The sequence below is a fragment of the Danio rerio genome, chromosome 17, assembly GCF_049306965.1.
Source record: "Danio rerio strain Tuebingen ecotype United States chromosome 17, GRCz12tu, whole genome shotgun sequence".
NCBI lineage: Eukaryota > Metazoa > Chordata > Actinopteri > Cypriniformes > Danionidae > Danio > Danio rerio.
This window is the reverse complement of record NC_133192.1, coordinates 29761702-29780800: the sequence shown is the minus strand read 5'-3', so window position 1 is coordinate 29780800 and position 19099 is coordinate 29761702. Positions and strand designations below refer to the sequence as shown.

General features: G+C 37.4%; 1 protein-coding gene across 6 annotated transcripts in view; it reads right to left on the bottom strand.

Moving 5' to 3' along the window:
- Window positions 1-19099, bottom strand: part of mdga2a (MAM domain containing glycosylphosphatidylinositol anchor 2a) — a 349723-nt gene that overhangs the window by 268592 nt on the left and 62032 nt on the right. For all 6 annotated transcript variants that reach the window (XM_073928613.1, XM_073928617.1, XM_073928614.1 and 3 more), the window contains one exon: window positions 10506-10612. The gene's annotated coding sequence lies outside the window, so the exon portion shown is untranslated. The remainder of the gene's footprint in view (window positions 1-10505; window positions 10613-19099) is intronic.

Sequence of the window (19099 nt, the reverse complement as noted above, 5' to 3'; positions counted from 1 at the left end):
CCTTCCTGCTCTCATGAAGCAAACAACATAACAAGCCTTCTTTCATATTTTTTTTTTCATGTTTTTAAAATACTTTTTTCTCCAATTAAAGTCTTTAATGCTGTGATTGACTTCGCAGCTGGATAATGTGACTCTTTAGCAAAGACTTCCAAGGGTGAAAAAACCCATCTTTTAAATAAATTATGAACAATAGTGGCTTGTTTCTGTTGTATTATGAATTAACTACCTGCCGTTTTTTGAAATTATAAGCTCAGCTGGTATGTGCAGTCAGCTGGAACTGCTGTCAAAAATTTTAAAAATACTATTTGTGGGATGAAAAATAATGTGAAAACTGTTCTATTAAAAACATATATAATGTACAAAAACTGAAGACTACATATTTGTTTCCCTCACTATGCTAGACATTTTAGAATGACACATAATATGCAGTAAATGTTTCACTAGTTTCTATAACTATGGATACAGACTCTCAAGTCAATTGAATCTACCTGTCCAAACAATATTTCCTGCACTCTCTGTTACTGTTGCACAAGACAAGTTGAGAGTCACACTTGTTTGCAATATAGATAAGGCCTAAAACAGTATTCTAAACACTGAACAAAATCCATGATCTTCTCACAAGACATTTACCACATATAAACTGCTATAACTTCCATAGTAAGTGACAATTATATTTAATTAACAGAGCGAATCCTTAATGATCTTTCTGTGAATGAATGATGATGATAGCAGTGCACTGTTGTCTTACATTATCATTTGGGCATTTTAGAAAGCTGCTGTCGATAGAGGCGCTGTGTTTTGTTCATGCTCATTAAATGGCTGCTTTTGCTTGCTGGGAGAGGGGCAGACTGCTGTTCAAATGTGAGAATGAATCAAGACATGAACCTCTTTCATTGTGATTTGCTAGCAGCACACTTAAAGACGAGAAACGCATATTCCAGACGCGATTTTAATGGTGTCATTAACAACAATCTGTTCTGTTCAGTTGTGTACATGATGTGGATTAATCAGCATGTGCTGGTGTCTTTGCTCTACAAAAGAAAACAATCCCAAACAAGGTCAAAGCAGATTCTTATCCGTTTCTAAGGAGCACACATTTGCAGTGCTGCTTTCCTGAATAAACCCTCTTTACATGACTCAGTTGAAGACTTGAATAAAAGACTGACAATCAGTTTTTAAACATATGGATTAAGTAAATGATTCAAATTAAGTTTATTATTGTGCTAAATATGTATAGGTTTGTGCTTTTCTGAGAGATTTAACTGGAAAATGCATGTAATTTAAAACAAACTGTCTACAAATTATTAAATATATGTGTGTATGTATACAGTGAGATAAACTTTATTTGTGTGTGTGAGAGATGGAAAAAATTCTAGCTGTTTTGACTCCTTTACCCATTACATCATTGCATCATATCCAGATGCATCAATGTCTTTTCATCTGTTGGTCCAGAGCAAACCAACCAACAGAGTCAAACTACAACTGCAAACAAACCCTAGTCTGTTGTAGAGCAATGAAAACATCTCCAGCAAACGCAATACAAGTACTGATGCATGGGACAAATGCTTTTTGATATGAGGGAGAAACTAGCTATAACATACTGGGTGAAATTACAAGGTGCAGATTTACCAGTAGAAGACTGTTGGGAATGTAAACATGGGCAATAGACTGATTTCACACGGCCGCCATGAAAAAAAGCAAAGTCGAAGCTGCGCTGTGAAGAAAACCGGAAGTATCGTCTGAGTCAAACAGGAATGTTATGTACCTGGCGGTATATCTTACCAGCAAAGAAAAATCAACACAAATTGATCATTTCACAGCCTTCCAAGTGACCTGAAGGTTCGTACTGTACAGACAGTGAAAATAAAAAGGGATTTCAGACCTCATTTTCAGCTACGTTAAGGGATATGGAACTAGTTAGCTCACGCTTTCATTTGCAAACACACGTTTTAGATGCCATTAACAGATCTGGCATGAACTACCGCGCACGTGAAACAAAGTGATCTCGCGTGGCCACGACATATGGCGCGTTAGTACAGTAGGGGGCAGTCGTGTACTGTAACGCACTGTATTGAAGCCAGAGCATTCTTTATGCATCATTATAACCTAGAACGCTACTTCATATACATATATAAATGTATATATAATATACAAATTCTATATATAATCTATATAAAAAGCAAATTCTGCACGTTTTCATTATTTTACAACAGCTGATTTTTATTTTTATTTTTGTAGGTAATTGTGAGTAGCTAATTATAATGTAGCAATAATGTTTGGTTAATATTCAGCTGTGTACAGTCAATGTCAAAAATGAAGATACAAAGTTCGAAAGATTTGAGTTAAACGGTTTTTGCAGATTACATCTTCGGTTTAACAAAATACGATGCCACAAACTCATGATATATTTTTAAAATTGTTAATTTTAAAGGCATAGCATAGCTTCAGCTAAACTCAAAAGCTTATAGAGATAATAAATTATGCAATAAACTGGATGAAAACCTACATTTAGCCATTAAATTATTCACATATTTTTCCTTTTCGTGTCAAAGTTCAACAGCTTTTCTTTTGACTCTTTTCGTTTGATATTCCTAAAGACAGTCAAGGCCAGTAAGGGCCATTTATTATCCATTTATTTAATAAACCGATTCTTTTACTACATTATAATTTCGTTAATGAAATATTTAAAAAACGTCAATTTTCAACTACCATTTAAGCCCTGCTGAATGCAACAGCGCTGATTTGCCATAGTGTTCACCGGTGCTCAACATAAATGACTGTGATTGACTGTAAAGGTCATCAGTTCACCGCTCTTTACTTATGTTTACTGAGTGCAAACACAGCAAGCGATACGCTGATGACTCGACTGATCTTTGCAGCTTTTAAACGCTTCAGTGTTCATGCATCTTTGTTTGCACTCATTGAAGAGTGGTAAACTGATGACCTTCACGTCCAATCACAGTCATTTCTGTTGAGCACTGGTAAATACTATAGCAAATCATCACTGTTTAATAACGCGCTCAGCGATGCTTAAATATTAGCTGCAAATGGACGTTTTTAAAACTTCAGTACCGGGACAACACTATTACAGAAAACACGAGAGTGGGTTACAGATGACTACATTGCTTTATCGTTTACCGGGTTACATAGTCTGAAGCAAGCAGGGAAGCCTCCACTGTGTTTACCTGGTGCCATGAACTGAACCCTAGGAAGACACTCTTGAAGAGATTGTGGTGCTGTTTGATGCCTAATATGCTTTTAATTGTTTACATTGCACTTAACTGAGTGATATTAAAGTGATGTTTACACCATATCTGCTTTTAAAAATCGCGACAACAGCTGGAGGTTTATAGTCCACAGCATGGACTGTTACAGCAATTCTTGTGGATCCACACACACAAATGAGTTACTCTGCAGCACGGGTTTTCTCCACCACTTCTATCATGGATCAGCGGTGATATCCCCACATTATAGACTGAAACAGCAGCCGTCTATCCGTATCCGCATTATCTATTGGTGAAAAACTCCAGAGCCACGCTAACTTTTAGACCCAATCGCAGCCCTTTCAGTTGAGGGCAGGAACACAATGACCAAATAACAGGTATTTAAGAACTCGCTTGACAATACTCAAAAAGCAAGTGGGATAAAATGTACAATTATTCATTTGCTATAAATTTACTCGCTGTTCGTGTACTTGAGTTTTGTTTGACAGATTGAAAATGAGTGTTTCCTTTGAGCAGGTAAAATTAAGTGCAGTTCACTTATCTGACTGCTTGTATTAAAGGACAAAATTGTATTCATAAATTATACATTTAACCATAAGAGTTTTTGTGCCGTTAAGTAAAATCTAAAATTGTGTATGGAAAGCATTGTCAATGCACCATGAATGTCATAAAATCAATATGAAAAATGTAACACAATCTAAATGTAAAGGTTTTAAAGGTTTTTTATTTCTATATTTAAGATTTTAGACACAATTTATTTAATTGAATTTAATACTTTAGGCAACGCAGTGGCACAGTAGGTAATGCTGTTGCCTCACAGCAAGAGGGTCGTTGGTTCGAGCCTCAACTGGGTCAGTTGGCGTTTCTATGTGGAGCTTGCATGTTCCCCCTGCGTCCGCGTGGGTTTCCTCCGGGTGCTCCGGTTTCCCCCACAGTCCAAAGACATGTGGTACAGGTAAATAAGGTAGGCTAAATTGTCCATAGTGAATGAGAGTGAATGAGTGTGTGTGTGTATGCGTTACCCAGAGATGGGTTGCGGCTGGAAGGGCATCCACTGCGTAAAAACGTGCTGGATAAGTTGCAGTTCATTCCACTGTGGTGACCCTGGATTTATAAAGGGACTAAGCTGAAAAGAAAAATGAATAAATGAAAATACTGTAGTTGTTTTCTTAATTTGTCATGACAACTGACAACTGTGTTGGATCAATTGTTTTTAATGAAACAACAAAGTTTAGCGTATTTTGTAATTACTGTATGTTTGTTCTTTATTTGGTGCTAATAAAACCACCACATCAAACCTGTACATCTTTTATGAAATTATAGTAAATGACAAATCACAATTTTAATTAGATAAATCGCAATTCATTTTTATCTCAAAATCGTGCAGTCCTAGATTGTAACATTTTATTTATTCAACTTAAAGTAAATCAAAAGCGTCAAAAGCAATGGTCTGTCATTATATATACCACAGAATAGATTGCCTGAATACTGTAGCATGGTTCCAATGGACAGAGGAAAAATGGTCAGATAAGGTGGTTACATGCTTTGAATCCATTTCAGTCCCGAACAGGTTTTTATCTGCAAAATCAGAAAGAGAAGCTGTACTCTTGGAAGCATTTTATCTGTTGCACAGGTTAAAAGAAAATGGAAGGATGATACAGTTTTGGTGGGTACCTGCACATGTTGGGGTGTTGGGAAATGAGGTGTCTGATAGATTAGCCCAAAGTGCATTTGGGAAAAGATAAGCAGTTATTCGAGTGTCACCAGAGAAAGGTGAGTTGAAGGCTATAACTCAGAAGGAAATAAATTTTTAAAATGGCAGGGAAGATGGAATGGTAGTAGCAAAGACAGGTGTGATTTTAAAATCAGGATGATAAGTGTAAATGGTACATGAGGATGAAGAAAAGAAAGAAATTTTTAGCTAAAATCAGACTGAGCCACATAGGCTTCTAGCTAAATTTCAGCAATGATGAGCAAACATGCATACATGATGCTGGAGTATTTTCATTTGCCATATGATTAGTCTAATATACAGTGTAGATCAAAATTAAAGAACAATCAACCATTTCCTAAATCTCAATACTTGGTCCTATTTAAGAATTAATCACTACAAAACTATTGTCCCACTTAAACTTGAGAAAAGTTTGTCTAAAATGTAGATTTACACACAAAATGACCACCAAACCACAGCTTTCGGAAGCCATCTTTATTTTTTAGCTCAACTGTCGGCAATGGAACACACAGGATTGTAAGATATCAAAGGCAGAGAAAGCTACATCCTTGCAGCCTTCATAAATCGATCAGATGAAGGCATCTCAGGAGACTTTGATACCTTCCAACCTTGAAATGCATCCTTCGAAAGCAGCATTTTTCTGCTTTTAGACAGCGTCTTCATGACAGTGGTCCTTCAGGAATAGTTTGCACAGCCCTGGTCTAGATAAACAGAATACACAGGTTTTCCGTTTAAAGCATCTTTTTTTCATGACACAGAATATAATAAGGCACAAGTCTTGTATTGGGACTGTGTTAGGATTTGGAAAAGAATAGAGGAACTGAACATAAAACTTAATGCTGTAGCTGGTGCATGCCAGTTAGAACTTTTGTTGAGACAGACACCAAGTCATTGCAATTTAGAGCCCATTTACATGACTTAATAGGTAAGTAAAGAGTTCATGTGTGAATGGACCCTTTGCGAAAAAAAAATACCAATAAAATCATTGTGGCTCAGTGTTTAGTACTGTTGCCTCACATCAAGATGATCACTGGTTTTAGTCTCGGTTGGGAAAGGTGGTATTTCTGTGTGGAGTTTGCATGTTCTCCTAGTGTTTGCATGTCTTCCCTGTGGGTCTTACTGCAAACGTTGCGCTGATAGTCTTTCATTACAAAGAGAGTCTCACTAGAAGCAACACATACCCAAATGTATCTCTCAACATGCAAAAGGGCTTCCGTTCACATCTCTTCACCAGAGCTGGTCAAAGCCCTTTTTCATGTATCTACGGAATTGCCCCTGTCCATCACACAGACTTCTGTGTAGCCAATTGTGTAAACATAACTGTTTTGGGTTTTTTTATCTGCAGATAGCACCTCTCCATCTGGACGCTAGCAACAACATTTTCTCCTATAGTTCAGTATTTTTGTTTGTCTCTGGGACAAAAGCAGCTGCATTGATGTGAAAATTTGAAATAAATATTATGCCAACAAAAAGTCAGACCCCTTTCATGTTTGCAAATACAAGTGTAGTCATTTCTGGGTAATGACAGGCACATACAAGCTAAAGCATCTGCACATTTTCTTTCTCATGCATGTTTGTGTGTGTCTAAATAATAAAAATATCAGGTCAGGTCAGTTCTTGTGCCTTTCCTTCATGTCTCAGCACAGTTGAACCAGCACTTCCAGCAGGTGAGGCAGTTACTCTAATGAGGAAGTTAAAGATTACAACCTGTTGTATTCATATTCATAGCTAGAGCGAGGCGAGTAGAATGGAGTGAAGTTTACCTCTACAGAAGTAAAGTTCTTCTTTTTTGTGTTAGACTTAAGGCTGATTTATACTTCTGCGTCATGCGCATGCGTATGCTACAGCGCAGCCTACGCGTTGATGCATAGGCCGACGCCGTGTCGCCTCATAAAAAATGTAACTACACGCCGCAATGACGCTTAGCGCAAGCTCTGTGATTGGTCGGCTTGATAGCACTAATGAATCTGGGCGGGACCGAGAGCTGCACGAGGCCGATGGAGCGATTTTTTACAAGTGTGGAGTATCGTGAAGGAGCTCCAGATGGAAAGGTTTGTTTTGTGTTTACTTCATGGTTAAAGTTGTTGCACGTCCGCTGGTTCCTGCCTCAAAATGAGTGAGTTTGAGCCACTTGTACATTAAGGAATCGTTCAGAAAAAAACAAATGATCAGGGAAGAAACTCGACACAGAGGAACATAAACACCTCACTGCCAACTAGTGTTCTGGAACTGTTATTGCAGAACAACAGAAAAAGCATGCAGAAGTATAAATGCACAGCCACGCGCATTGCATACGCCGTGGGGCATGCTGATCACTTGATGCAGAAGTACAAACCAGGCTTTAGCGTGGAGGTTAGGGTTGATGAACAACATTAAACTACAAGTGGTTATAATTTACAGCCAATTATCTAAAACAGTGGTCACCAAACTTGTTCCTGGAGGGCCGGTGCCCTGCAGATTTTAGCTCTGACCCTAATCAAACACACCTGAACAAGCTAACCAAGGTCTTACTAGGTATACTTAAAACATGTTATACATGTTAAGGCATGTTATACATGTTAAGGCAAGTTGGAGCTAAACCCTGCAGGGACACCGGCCCTCAAGGGCCAGGATTGGTGACCCCTGATCTTATAGACCAAAGGCAAATATAGTTCAATCATAAAAATCGTATTTCTAACATCCATGACATGCATATTGTGTGTCATGTAACAAGCGGGATAAAGTACATACAGGTGTTTTTTTGTTTTTTTTTTGGTTTTGCATTTGTTTTGCACAGAATAAATCTCTTCAGTTTTTTATAACAGTTCATGCTGATAAGCCTGTCTGGCTTTAAACTTTGATAACATCCGCCTGGAGGTAGTTTATCCCTTACATCAGGGGTGTCCAAACTCGGTCTTGGAGGGTCGGTGTCCTGCAGATTTTAGCTCCAACTTGCCTCAACACACCTGAAAAAATGTTCCTAGAAAGCCTAGTAAAAGCTTGATTAGCTAGCCCAGGTGTGTCTGATTGGGTTTGGAACTAAACTTTGCAGGACACCGGCCCTCCAGGACCGAGCTTGGACAACCCAGCCTTACATAATAGCCAAATGCTTTCTTAAACAGATTCTTCTTTCCCGTGACCACTGAAAGTTCTCTGATTTATGGAAAGCAATAAATAGGAATAGCAATAAGAATAACTTACAAAAGATCCCGCCTAACTCTCTACCTGATTCCTTTAGGTCCCCAGAAAGCGCCTTTGGGAAGTAGGGACTCAACCATTGATCTATCACTTGATGGATGCGCTGTATGACTCATGCCAGTTAAAGTAAAACCTCTTGAACCCGTCACAATCACACAGGTAATAAGTAAGGACAGCTGCCGTGGGACTTTTGTAAAGAGACTAATCCCACTCCAGTGCAGAAGTCATCTTCGCATCATCTTTATGAATGAGAGAAAAGGTGAAAAATTGATGGCTGACGTACAGACTAAATCAAATGACGGTAGAAATGTATCACCTTTCTGCCCTTGTTTTCTTTAGTTGCTGCTTTCTGCAACTTTCTATTTGTTGTCTGTGATCAACCTAGACAACAACATCGCCAGAAACAAGTAAGAGGTGAAGCGTAGATGAGCAAGCCGTAGACATATAAAGAAACTGGGATCAAGAGGTGGATGTTGTGATCATGCATATGACTTCCACATGAGACGTGTCTGAATAAATATGGCCACGAGAGTTTCACACTGGAGCGTGACGATCTCTGTTCATCCGTGATTAATTCACAAGTTATTTCACCTGCTCTGGGTGTGCTGTACTTGAATGATTTACCATGCCTGCAGCAGTTGGTATTTCAAATGTGACATTTCAGATGGCCCTAGAAATAGAGACTAATCTATTAATTTCATGTTGCTGTAGGCCATTCACGCTTTCATTGGGAAACGGTTTAGCGTCAATTACTGTAAATCCAGATGAGAAAAAAATTGAGATCTTGCCTAGTATCACAGTCTAGGTAGACGTGTTAGAGGCCTTTCAAAGAAGACAAGTTTTGGTGTTAAACAGCTAGATGGTGCAAAGCAGAAACAAGACACATTTGTACTGTACATGTAATATCCAGATAAGATTTCTAACCTACTGTATACGTTCCACACGCTTTTCCATAGGTAAGTATCCTGTAAATTCACCAGTTGTATTAGATACTCCTGTGATCATTCTATAATGGAAATCAGTAAAACATGGGCACATATTAATAAGTCATAGAATCAAATGTGTTCAAAATATAGATTTTTTGTTTCTGCTTGTTATGTTCAGGGCTTTAAAGCTACCATCATATAATTTGTAATGGTTTTTAACAGGAAATGTACTGATTTTAATGAAACCTGCAGTGGTCCCTGTTGGTCTATACTAGTAATTTGTTGCCTTCAAATGGTGGTTTGTTAAAACAATGCAATCCTTAGAGAATATTTTCCAACCCACAGTAGACCATCTACTGGTTTCAATGGTTAAATGTTGATGTATTTGTAGTAGAAACCATTAGCACACGATGGCTTCTTTTCTTTTAGCATGGTTTAAACAGCAACAATAATTATTAAAAAAGGGCTGCAGGCCAAGGCTTTTAAGCTCATCATTGCTCTAAGCAAATCTGACATTAAAAAGGCACATCCAAAATCCAATTAATGTGTCATATCCAGTCTACTTTTAAAGGCAGTATACAGTTTTATGCAAAAGTTTGGGCACCCCTCTGTGGCTGCATAGTCATGTGCTCTTTCTTTATAAAAGAAGATCACAGTGAAATGCCATTTCATTTCTAGAGAAAGGTAGATAGGATTTTCCTGATAGAAATATGTAGTGTAGCAGTATTGTGATGCGTGAAATGAAATCGAAACTGTAAAATAGACGATGCAAAAGTTTGGGCATCCTCTCTTCTGTGTGGACTTCAAAACCTGTAGTAACTTAATGCTGACTGATTACATTAAAAAAAATTGATTTGAGTGATTCAGTTAACCTTAATAATCCTAATACAGGTGCAACCGATCATGAAAACGTGTATTCAAGATAGTTGTGCTTTTTATTGTGAACCAGAAAGTAGCAACTTTAAAAGAACTTCCTAATGACCTAAAGATAATTCACCAACATGAACTAGGAGAAGAATACAAAAAGATATTACGCTATAGATTATTCTCAATCTCCACAGTCAGAAATATAATAAGAAAATGGAAGGCAACTGGAACAGTTTTTGTGAAGAAAAGATGTGGTAGGCCAAGAAAAATATCTAAGAGGCAAAGGTCAGAATAGTCACAGACAAACCACAGACCACCTCCAAAGAGCTCCAGGAACATCTTGCTGCTAATAATTTCACTGTACAAAGTTTTCCACAGTCCAGCACACTGTTCACAAAGAATGGCGCAATAAAAGATGATGCATAAAAAGCATTTTCCACGTTCTGCCAACAAGAACAGTCATTTGAGGTATGCAAAGGTTCATCTGGACAAGCCTGAATTGTTTTGTAAAAATACACTGTGGACAGATGCCACAACCAAAAAGAACACAGCACTGCCGGACAAGAACATGCTACCTACCGTAAAATATGGTAGAGGGTTCATCATGCTGTGTGGATGTGTGGCACGCATAGGTACTGGAAAACTTGAGTTAAGGTCGCATGGATTCCTTCCAGTATCAGCAGATTCTGAAGAACAATGTTCAAGAATTAATCAAGAGGCTGAAGTTACGGCAGAGTTGGATGTTTCAGCAGGACAATGACTTAAAGCATAGCCAGATAAACAAAGGAATTCATGGTCAGATATGATTCAATGTTCTTGAATGGCCGTCCAAGTCCCCAGACTTGAACATCATTAAAAATCTATGGATTGATTTAAAAAGGGCCATTCACACACTGCACCCATCAAACCTGACTGAACAAAGAAATTTTGCAAAGAAGAATGGTCCAAAATGCAGTCAGCAATAATTTAGGGACTTATCCATGACTATAAAACGTATCGCCAGGCTTATTTTACAGCAAAGGGTAACTTTACAAAAGATTGATGTCATTATTCTATTGGAGTATCTAAATTTATGCACCTGTCTGTTTTTGGTATGACTCAATATGGGTGTTGTATAATTTCAACTGAGAGTTTATTATATCGCATTAGCATAAACCTAAATCTTTGTCAACTGTCACAACACTGGTCATTGACTAAAGAATGTAGAAACAACCACTTTTATTTGTGTCACCAGAAATGGCCAGTTCTAATTTAAATGATTGGATTATGATGCTGTTTTGCTGGATGTCTCTGGCAGTGTAAAAAGAGTTTAGCAAAGCATAGGCTATGATTTTATGCTGTGTTCATTTTGTGTTCATTTTGCAGAAATCACTCCGGTAACATAAAACATCTGCTGCCTTTTTATATATCCTGTTTATTTTTCAGTGAGAAAACACTCATTTAAATTCAGACGACAATAATTCATAACAACAAATAAAGCAGCTAGTAAGCCACACTGTTTCTATGAATAAAAGGTAAGCCAATAGTCGCAGACGGCTGATAATCATCAGAACTTTTCTTTTCACATGCTTTTCATGTTCAGCATCTCCGCGAACAGAGAACTAAGCTGTATTTCCATCTTTCTATTCAAAACTGAAATGAACAGATTTGGGTCTCAGATACGACATACTCTCACAGCATTTGCTCTGTAAATTCAGCAAAAGTTGTTAATTCGACAATGCCTCTCATTAGAGCACTGTGATCAGGTTTTCAGAAAAGGAAGACAAAGATAATATGATACATATTACAGACAGGGCGTAAAGTCTGATAGTTGAAATGGTGTTGAAGCGTTAATTAAGTTCTGGGAAGAACGCTTTGCTCCCATTCTGTTATGAATGTGATGTTTTCCCATCTTATGCTGAGGCTTAGATCATGTCAGACTTATGAAGGTAAATGTGTCACATTATGCTGTGAAACTATTCAAGTTGAGTTTTTTTTTTTTTGAAAGTATGACAGCTGGAACTGCATGTGCAAGTGCTGACAGTTGTTCTGCTTGCTGAGAAACAACAATCCTTTTCTGTTGAGACGTTTTATATAAACCTGATTTACATCAAGGATTAGGGTTGCCTAAAATTAGCACTGAACTGTATTAACATATGTTATGTTGGCACTTTTAGCTTGAATAGTATTTATGCTCATGTCATTTTAACCATCGACCAAATGTGAAGAGTTCAGACTGCAGTAAACAAATCCCTTTATAGCCAGCATTTGGAAATGTATCTCATCCAGAGCTCTCAGTGATGTCAGGTTTTACTTAAGCACGTGAAGTATATAATCTGCCTTTGGGCTTCATTCCCTTTATTATATGAGTGGCTTTATCTGCATGCCAAACAGAGAGCTGCATGATTACACTTGAAATGCATGTGGATTTTTCATCATTTGCATAAGATGACTGTTGTTTCCTTTTTTATTCCTCCTTTCTAATCTTTACACACTGTATCATCTTTCTTTTTCTCACAAGGGCTCAGCTCTTCGCTTGAGTAAATCCAGAGGGTGTCTTGAGGATGGCTGTAGAGGAATGCTTTATTGTAGCTATCAGTAGTTATTCGCTGAACGTCAGCATGGATGAAAATCACTTTGCAACAGAGGAATTTCAGCATGGGATCATTTCCCTCAGAAGTCCTCAAAGTTTGATCACTATCTTTGGAAGCGCCTGGACTTAACGCAATAGAACATATGCCATGACAAATTTTGAGATTTTATCAATTTGTTATTTTGATCCCCCAATATCCTGTTTCCCGAAAAGCCATTTTGAATGCACAGATTTTGTGTACCAAAGTCCTGATGCTTTCCAAACGCCTCCTTTCCCTCTGGTATCACAGGGAAAAGAAATGTATAATACAAGGTTCTAACCCTGGCCAAACCCTAACATTAAAGCAGTGGTCCTCTTCATGTTCAAAGTTTCCATTTTTTCCCTTCAACCATTTTAGTGTGCAGAGATGAAAGAGCATTCTTTTCCTCTTTATAACATCTAATGAATAAAGAGCAGGTGTCGTATACTGTTGGAGAGAATGACCTGTGAGGTATAGGATGTTCCTTTGTGCTTTATGGGGGTCAGGCTGATCCAGGTCATGGCCATTCCTGAAATAGGCTTAAAGGGACTTGAAGGACACTTTCTGTTTCATAGTATAGTACTTCTTAAAAAGATGGGGGTGTGGGTCACGACTCCTTTTACAAGGTGTATTTAACAAAACCATTCAAAAAGTGTTTACTGTATATAACAAGTCAAGAAGTAAGAGGATGACATGGAAATCGTTTTTCTATCCCTCCCAATTTTGTTCTCTTTATCCCTTCGATTTGTGGTGGAGCCTTTAGGGCAAGAATGTACAGTTCTCTGATTTCACCCTTTTTATGACCCAGGCTGTTCAATAAAAGTCTGAAAACATGGGCTTAAAGGGGTAAAGACAAAAACAGAGTTTGCACTACAGCGCTGTTTACACCTGGTATTAAGATGTGTTTGTTGATTGGATCACAAGCAGTCAAGGGAGACACATTCCTGTTTACTGTTGGATTTTACACTATTAAACAATACAGTCAAATACATTTTTGAATGTTTTTGAAAGTGAGCAATCTTAGATTGTCTTAAGCTGAGTTCATATTACTTGATTTTAGCCCTGCTTTTCATTTGCAGACATTTTTTGTGAAATTTTAGACAAATTGACGCTCATTCAGGCGAGTGACAGTCATGCAGTGTGAACTATCAAAAAAATGATCATATACAAGCGCCAACATCTGTGAAATATTCGGCAAGCTAAATATCTGAATCTGTTGGCAAAATTCTAAATCCTGCCGTGTAAAAAGTGTTCTGACGAAAAAACACATTGGTGTTCACTTACAGCCTAGTAATATGGAGACCATGCACTCAACTCCTTTCACCGATCCATCATGCAACGTAAAGACAGCAGCAACTGAAAACTTGTTTTAGAGCAGTAATCACAATACCGTTATACCATAAAACCATGGTATTTTTATCCAAGGTTTTCATATTATCAGAAACATATACCAGCCTATGCCTCCCCAAGTTAGTCATGCAATGTGAAAACAACAGTGATCCGACAACTTTGCACTTTAAACTTAACATTAGAAAAATTAGACATAGTTTACACTTGATTTTCGCATCATTGTTATAGGATACACAAAACATCTTAACACCAGCTTTAAACAGGGTCTGGATATTTAACAAACTAAATACTGATGTGCTGCATACAAACAGGCCAATAAATAAGAAGCTTCAATCAACTGGATATGCTACAAATCTGCCTGAAAGAATATATATCACACATTTCTAAATATTTTTTCTGCATAGTGAGGATAGTTGGGGTAACAAAAGACTCTCCAATGATCTACAGGAGAAGAATTGTAGAAGTTCAGTTTATGTAAATAATAATAAAAAATGTATGCATTGTCAGCACAAGTTGCCAAAAAGAATCTTATGCACTCCCTCTTAAACAAACTTCAGTACATTCAGTTGTCAGACACTGTTTTTGGACCTTTGAATACTGTATAGTCAGATGAAATAAAATATTTCTGGCTCTACTAGATTGTTTGTTGCACCCAGGGGTTGAAAGCATCCCATGTCATCAGTTTTTTGCATTGCTGGATTTTGGGGGTCTAATTTTGCCAGAGGTCCTTAATGTCTTTTTTAGATACAGTACATTGGACCATCATCAATTCTATCAAACCCTAGAAGATTAAAAAATAAATAAATGGACAGCCTCCACTAGAAATCCCATAATGTGCCATGTCTGGATCTTCTAAAAGTAAAGTTATCCAAAACAAACATCAAAAACAACACTAACATGGGTCACTGAGCACAAAGTAAAGTTCTGCTGTAGCAATTCCAATCCCTTGAACTGAATGCTATAGAAAATTAGTGGGTGAAATGAAGAAGACAGTGGATTGACATGGAACAGAGAATTTGAAGTATCTGGGGTGACTGTATGGTAATTGGTCTCTGATTTCTCTGGAATTGGTTCTCCATTTTACTTACTTCCAACTCTATTGTTTTATTTCAAGGTTATAAATGTCAGTTCTGTGAATTTTTGAACCAACTGATAAACAATACAGATTTATTTTCACAGCCTTCTTTGCTCCTTTTTACTATGGGTGGCAATAATTTTAGACATGACTGTACTGTAAATTACTTAACAGTTACAGTACATCTAGTTTGTGATTCATAGGTGTTTTAACAAAGTGTAATTTATTTCAAATTGTTTTCGCATCATTTTTGCATTTAAAAAAAGGGGGAATCAAAAATAATCAAGAACGCCAAGAATTGTTTTTCGTACATTCGATTGTGCCCTTCAAGTTTATTAACTTCTAAAATGCCTTTCAGTGTAATAATAATCTTTAAACCTTGCTATTGTCCTTCAAACCACTTGGATTTACCCATATGTCAGTAAAATGTTTTAAACATGTAAAAGGTTGCAACATTTAGTATGATCATGCATATCTTTTTTACAGGTCCAAATAAGCAAGTAGTTTAATTTTTACATATATAGATTTGTAATGCTAAATGACAATTCACCCACATTTTTAAAAAAATAAATATTTTTGCAAATTTAAATTGATGCAAACTGCTCATCTTTGACCAGATACCATTTTAATAATTTATGTAAGTTTTATATAAACTTTTGGCAGTCCAAGAAAAGAAGTATTTAAAAATGGGGTTAAAACTGCCTTCAGTCACATTCGTAAAAGTGTAAGGTCAAAGGTGGCACTGTGGGAAAGGCTAAATCCCACGCAGCTTCTGCACACATTGGCAAAGTAGTAAGTCATTCTGATATATACAGAAAATTTCCATACAGTTCACAGTATACATACTGCATAAATTCCATCTGATGGGATTGTTTTCCTCCTACCGCTGAAGTATGACGCTTTGCAGACTCTGTCTGTCAAACTGAATTGAAGGAATATTGATCTGCGAGCTGGTCCAACAGCTCAGAAATGATAAATGTTGATGATATTTCACTGGAGGACATTATATGATACCTGGCAAACCTTGGAATGATTCAAGTGCAGCATTCTGCTCATTTTGGTGGAATTTGAAATGAAACTAGGTGAGGCCAGCTTCTTGGATACTTTGAAACCAATTGCTTTGCTATTTAAAATCATAGAAAACAGTTATGTATTGGTGTAAAAAAGTGCCACTTTAGAGCAGCAACGCTAAATCCTGTTTGTTAATTTCTTTTGGGGGTAGATATTTTGTTCCCTGTTGGTGCTTCAATAAGAAAGTAATAATTTTCCTCCTGTTTCAAATTATCGGCAGGTTTTTTAATTTCCTGGTTCAGGCTATTGTGCTGTGGAGAGCAAACCCAAGGTCTGAGGGGAGTCTGTTCGTTTGGAGAGATAAACAAACATATTGAAGGCCAGCAGTGAAGGTAAATCATTTTATTTGAAGTAATTCGCTTGTCACCTTTTGTTTTCCTCAGTTGCAGATGAGGCCGTTTATCAGTGGATGGTCCACGTCAGCGACATTACAACAATAAGTGCTGGAATCACACTGTACTTCCGTTTACATGTACGAAAATTAATCCTCTATTATGTGAAAATGGTTTGCAATCACAAGTTGTTCAGCGTTTTGTAAATTGAATTTGGTTATCGTAATAAGTGTAGATGAAGTTTATTTTTAGTTTAGATTAATATTTATTGAACGTCTAAGGGAAGGCAGTTGTTTTATGTAGAATGATGGATCACCAAGTTTTGACAAATTTTAATTACCTCTTGCCTATATCATTGCATTTTAAATGATCCTGTCTGACTGAATTTCTTTTTTAATCAAGTATTTCGAGAATCCATTCATTGAATATGAGCTCAAAAAGATGCATGCATAATTATAAAAGGTTTAGCAATATACTTTTAAAATGTGCAAAACCATTTGTACTATACACAGTTTATGTACCCTACAGTTCAAAAGTCTCCCTGGGAACATATAAGAGGTGAGATACATTTTGCTCACCAAAATATGAATAATCCTTTATGTTTAAAAATAACTGTTATTTTTGCAATTTATAGAGAATTTTATTTATTTATGCTATTCTAATGTTTCATTTGGGCGAGGCAGTGGCGCAGTAGGTAGTGCTGTCGCCTCACAGCAAGAAGGCCGCTGGGTCGCTGGTTCGAACCTCGGCTCAGTTGGCGTTTCTGTGTGGAGTTTGCATGTTCTCCCTGCCTTCGCGTGGGTTTCCTCCGGGTGCTCCAGTTTCCCCCACAGTCCAAGCACATGCGGTACAGGTGAATTGGGTAGGCTAAATTGTCCGTAGTGTATGAATGTGTGTGGATGTTTCCTAGAGATGGGTTGCAGCTGGAAGGGCATCCGCTGCGTAGAAACTTGCTGAATAAGTTTACGGTTCATTCCGCTGTGGCGACCCCAGATTAATAAAGGGACTAAGCCGACAAGAAAATGAATGAATGATAATGTTTCATTTTGGTGACAATGAAACATTTCCATCATCAGTTTTGCTTTTATATATTTGGTTCATTAATTTTCCTTCGGCTTAGTTCCTGATTTTCAGGGGTCACCACAGCAGAATGAACCACCAACTATTCCAGCATATGTTTTACACAGTGAATGCTCTGAGAAACATCCACACACTCTCTCATTCAAACACATGGACTCATATGCTATGGCCAATTTTGTTTGCCCAATTCACCTATAGCACGCGAACACAAAGAGAACATGCAGACTCCACAGAGAAATGCCAACTGGAACTCAAACAAGTGACCTTCTTGCTGTGAGGCACCAGTCCTAACCACCAAGCCACCATGCTGCTGCATATATTTATTTATTAAATTGATTTATTATATATAATATATTTTTTTTATTTGTACCACTTTTTTGACAATATATTACAAACAATTAATGATGCCAATAAAATTCATTTTGTTGACTTCCAAAACAAATTCTTACTGCTGAAACCAAAGAACAGAACAGAAATGAAAGTCCCATGAGGCAATGCAAATGCATAAAACGCATCAAAAAATGTTTTAATATCAATCGTCTCAGTTTGCCAGCCATGAAGATTTGTTCTGAAAACATTCAAAGGCTTTTCTGCTTGCCTCCATTGTTCCATTTTCTCATATTTAAAGACATGTGAAAAGGGATTTTGGGAGATTTACAGTAACCAATGGAATGGCATAAAAAAGGCATTAAGTGTGGCCTACTGCAGTCTCTCTGCATTACAGCAGGCCTGCTGTTTCTCTCCTGGGCTTTCTCACTAGATGCTGTTTGTTAGAAAGCCGATTTGTCACCCTGGCTATGCTGTGAGCATCATTAGCAGAGGTCGACAGCTCTCTGACTCGCCTGGTTTCATGCTTGAATTCTCCTTCTCCACATGACTCTCCCCCTCTCATTTAAGACTCGGGATAAAAATCATGCTTTGGTAGAGCCTCTAGTGATGAATGACCAGGCTTGGAAGAAAGATACCGGTATGCAAGACAGGGGTAGGGTACAGAAGGAGGTTATTGTAATTCCAAAGGACGATATGGCTTAGGTAGGCAGTTGTTGCTTGGGTGGTGTGTGAAAATCTCTAGCTCAGAGATATTGTGGAAATCCAGTGCAATGCAATGCAAAGCACTGTCAGCTTAAAATGACAACTTCTAGATAAAAAACTTTTCTTCAACTATAGACTGCATTGGAAGAATATATTCACATACTGACTGTTCTGAAGTCTTCGAGTAGGCTAAGTTTTCAGGTTGGCTAAGAAACTACAGTCCAGATCTTATCTCATATTGTGTGGTGTCACTAACCACGGTAAAAGAAGAAACCCATGGGAGGGTTCATGATAATGAAATGCACATCTGTAAGCCAGTACATTTTGACGAGTAGTTGTCAGGGAGCAATATCTGCTCCTAGTGTTTCCCCCAAGTTTCCTCTGTTCTGTGAAATGTAGCTACATTGGAGTTTGAAAAATGATCATGTTGAAATGTAAAGGGGGTAAACTGTTAGGAAAATGTACTTAATGAAGTATACTTAAGTAAAGTCAAAGCATATGTTTAAGGCTACTTCATGTAGTAAACATAATAAAATATATGTATTAGTAGCATATTTGTAAGTGTACTATTTGAATATCACTTGGGCCTAAATTGGACCACTTTTAGTATATTAAAGACTATTTGTAAGGGTATTATAAATG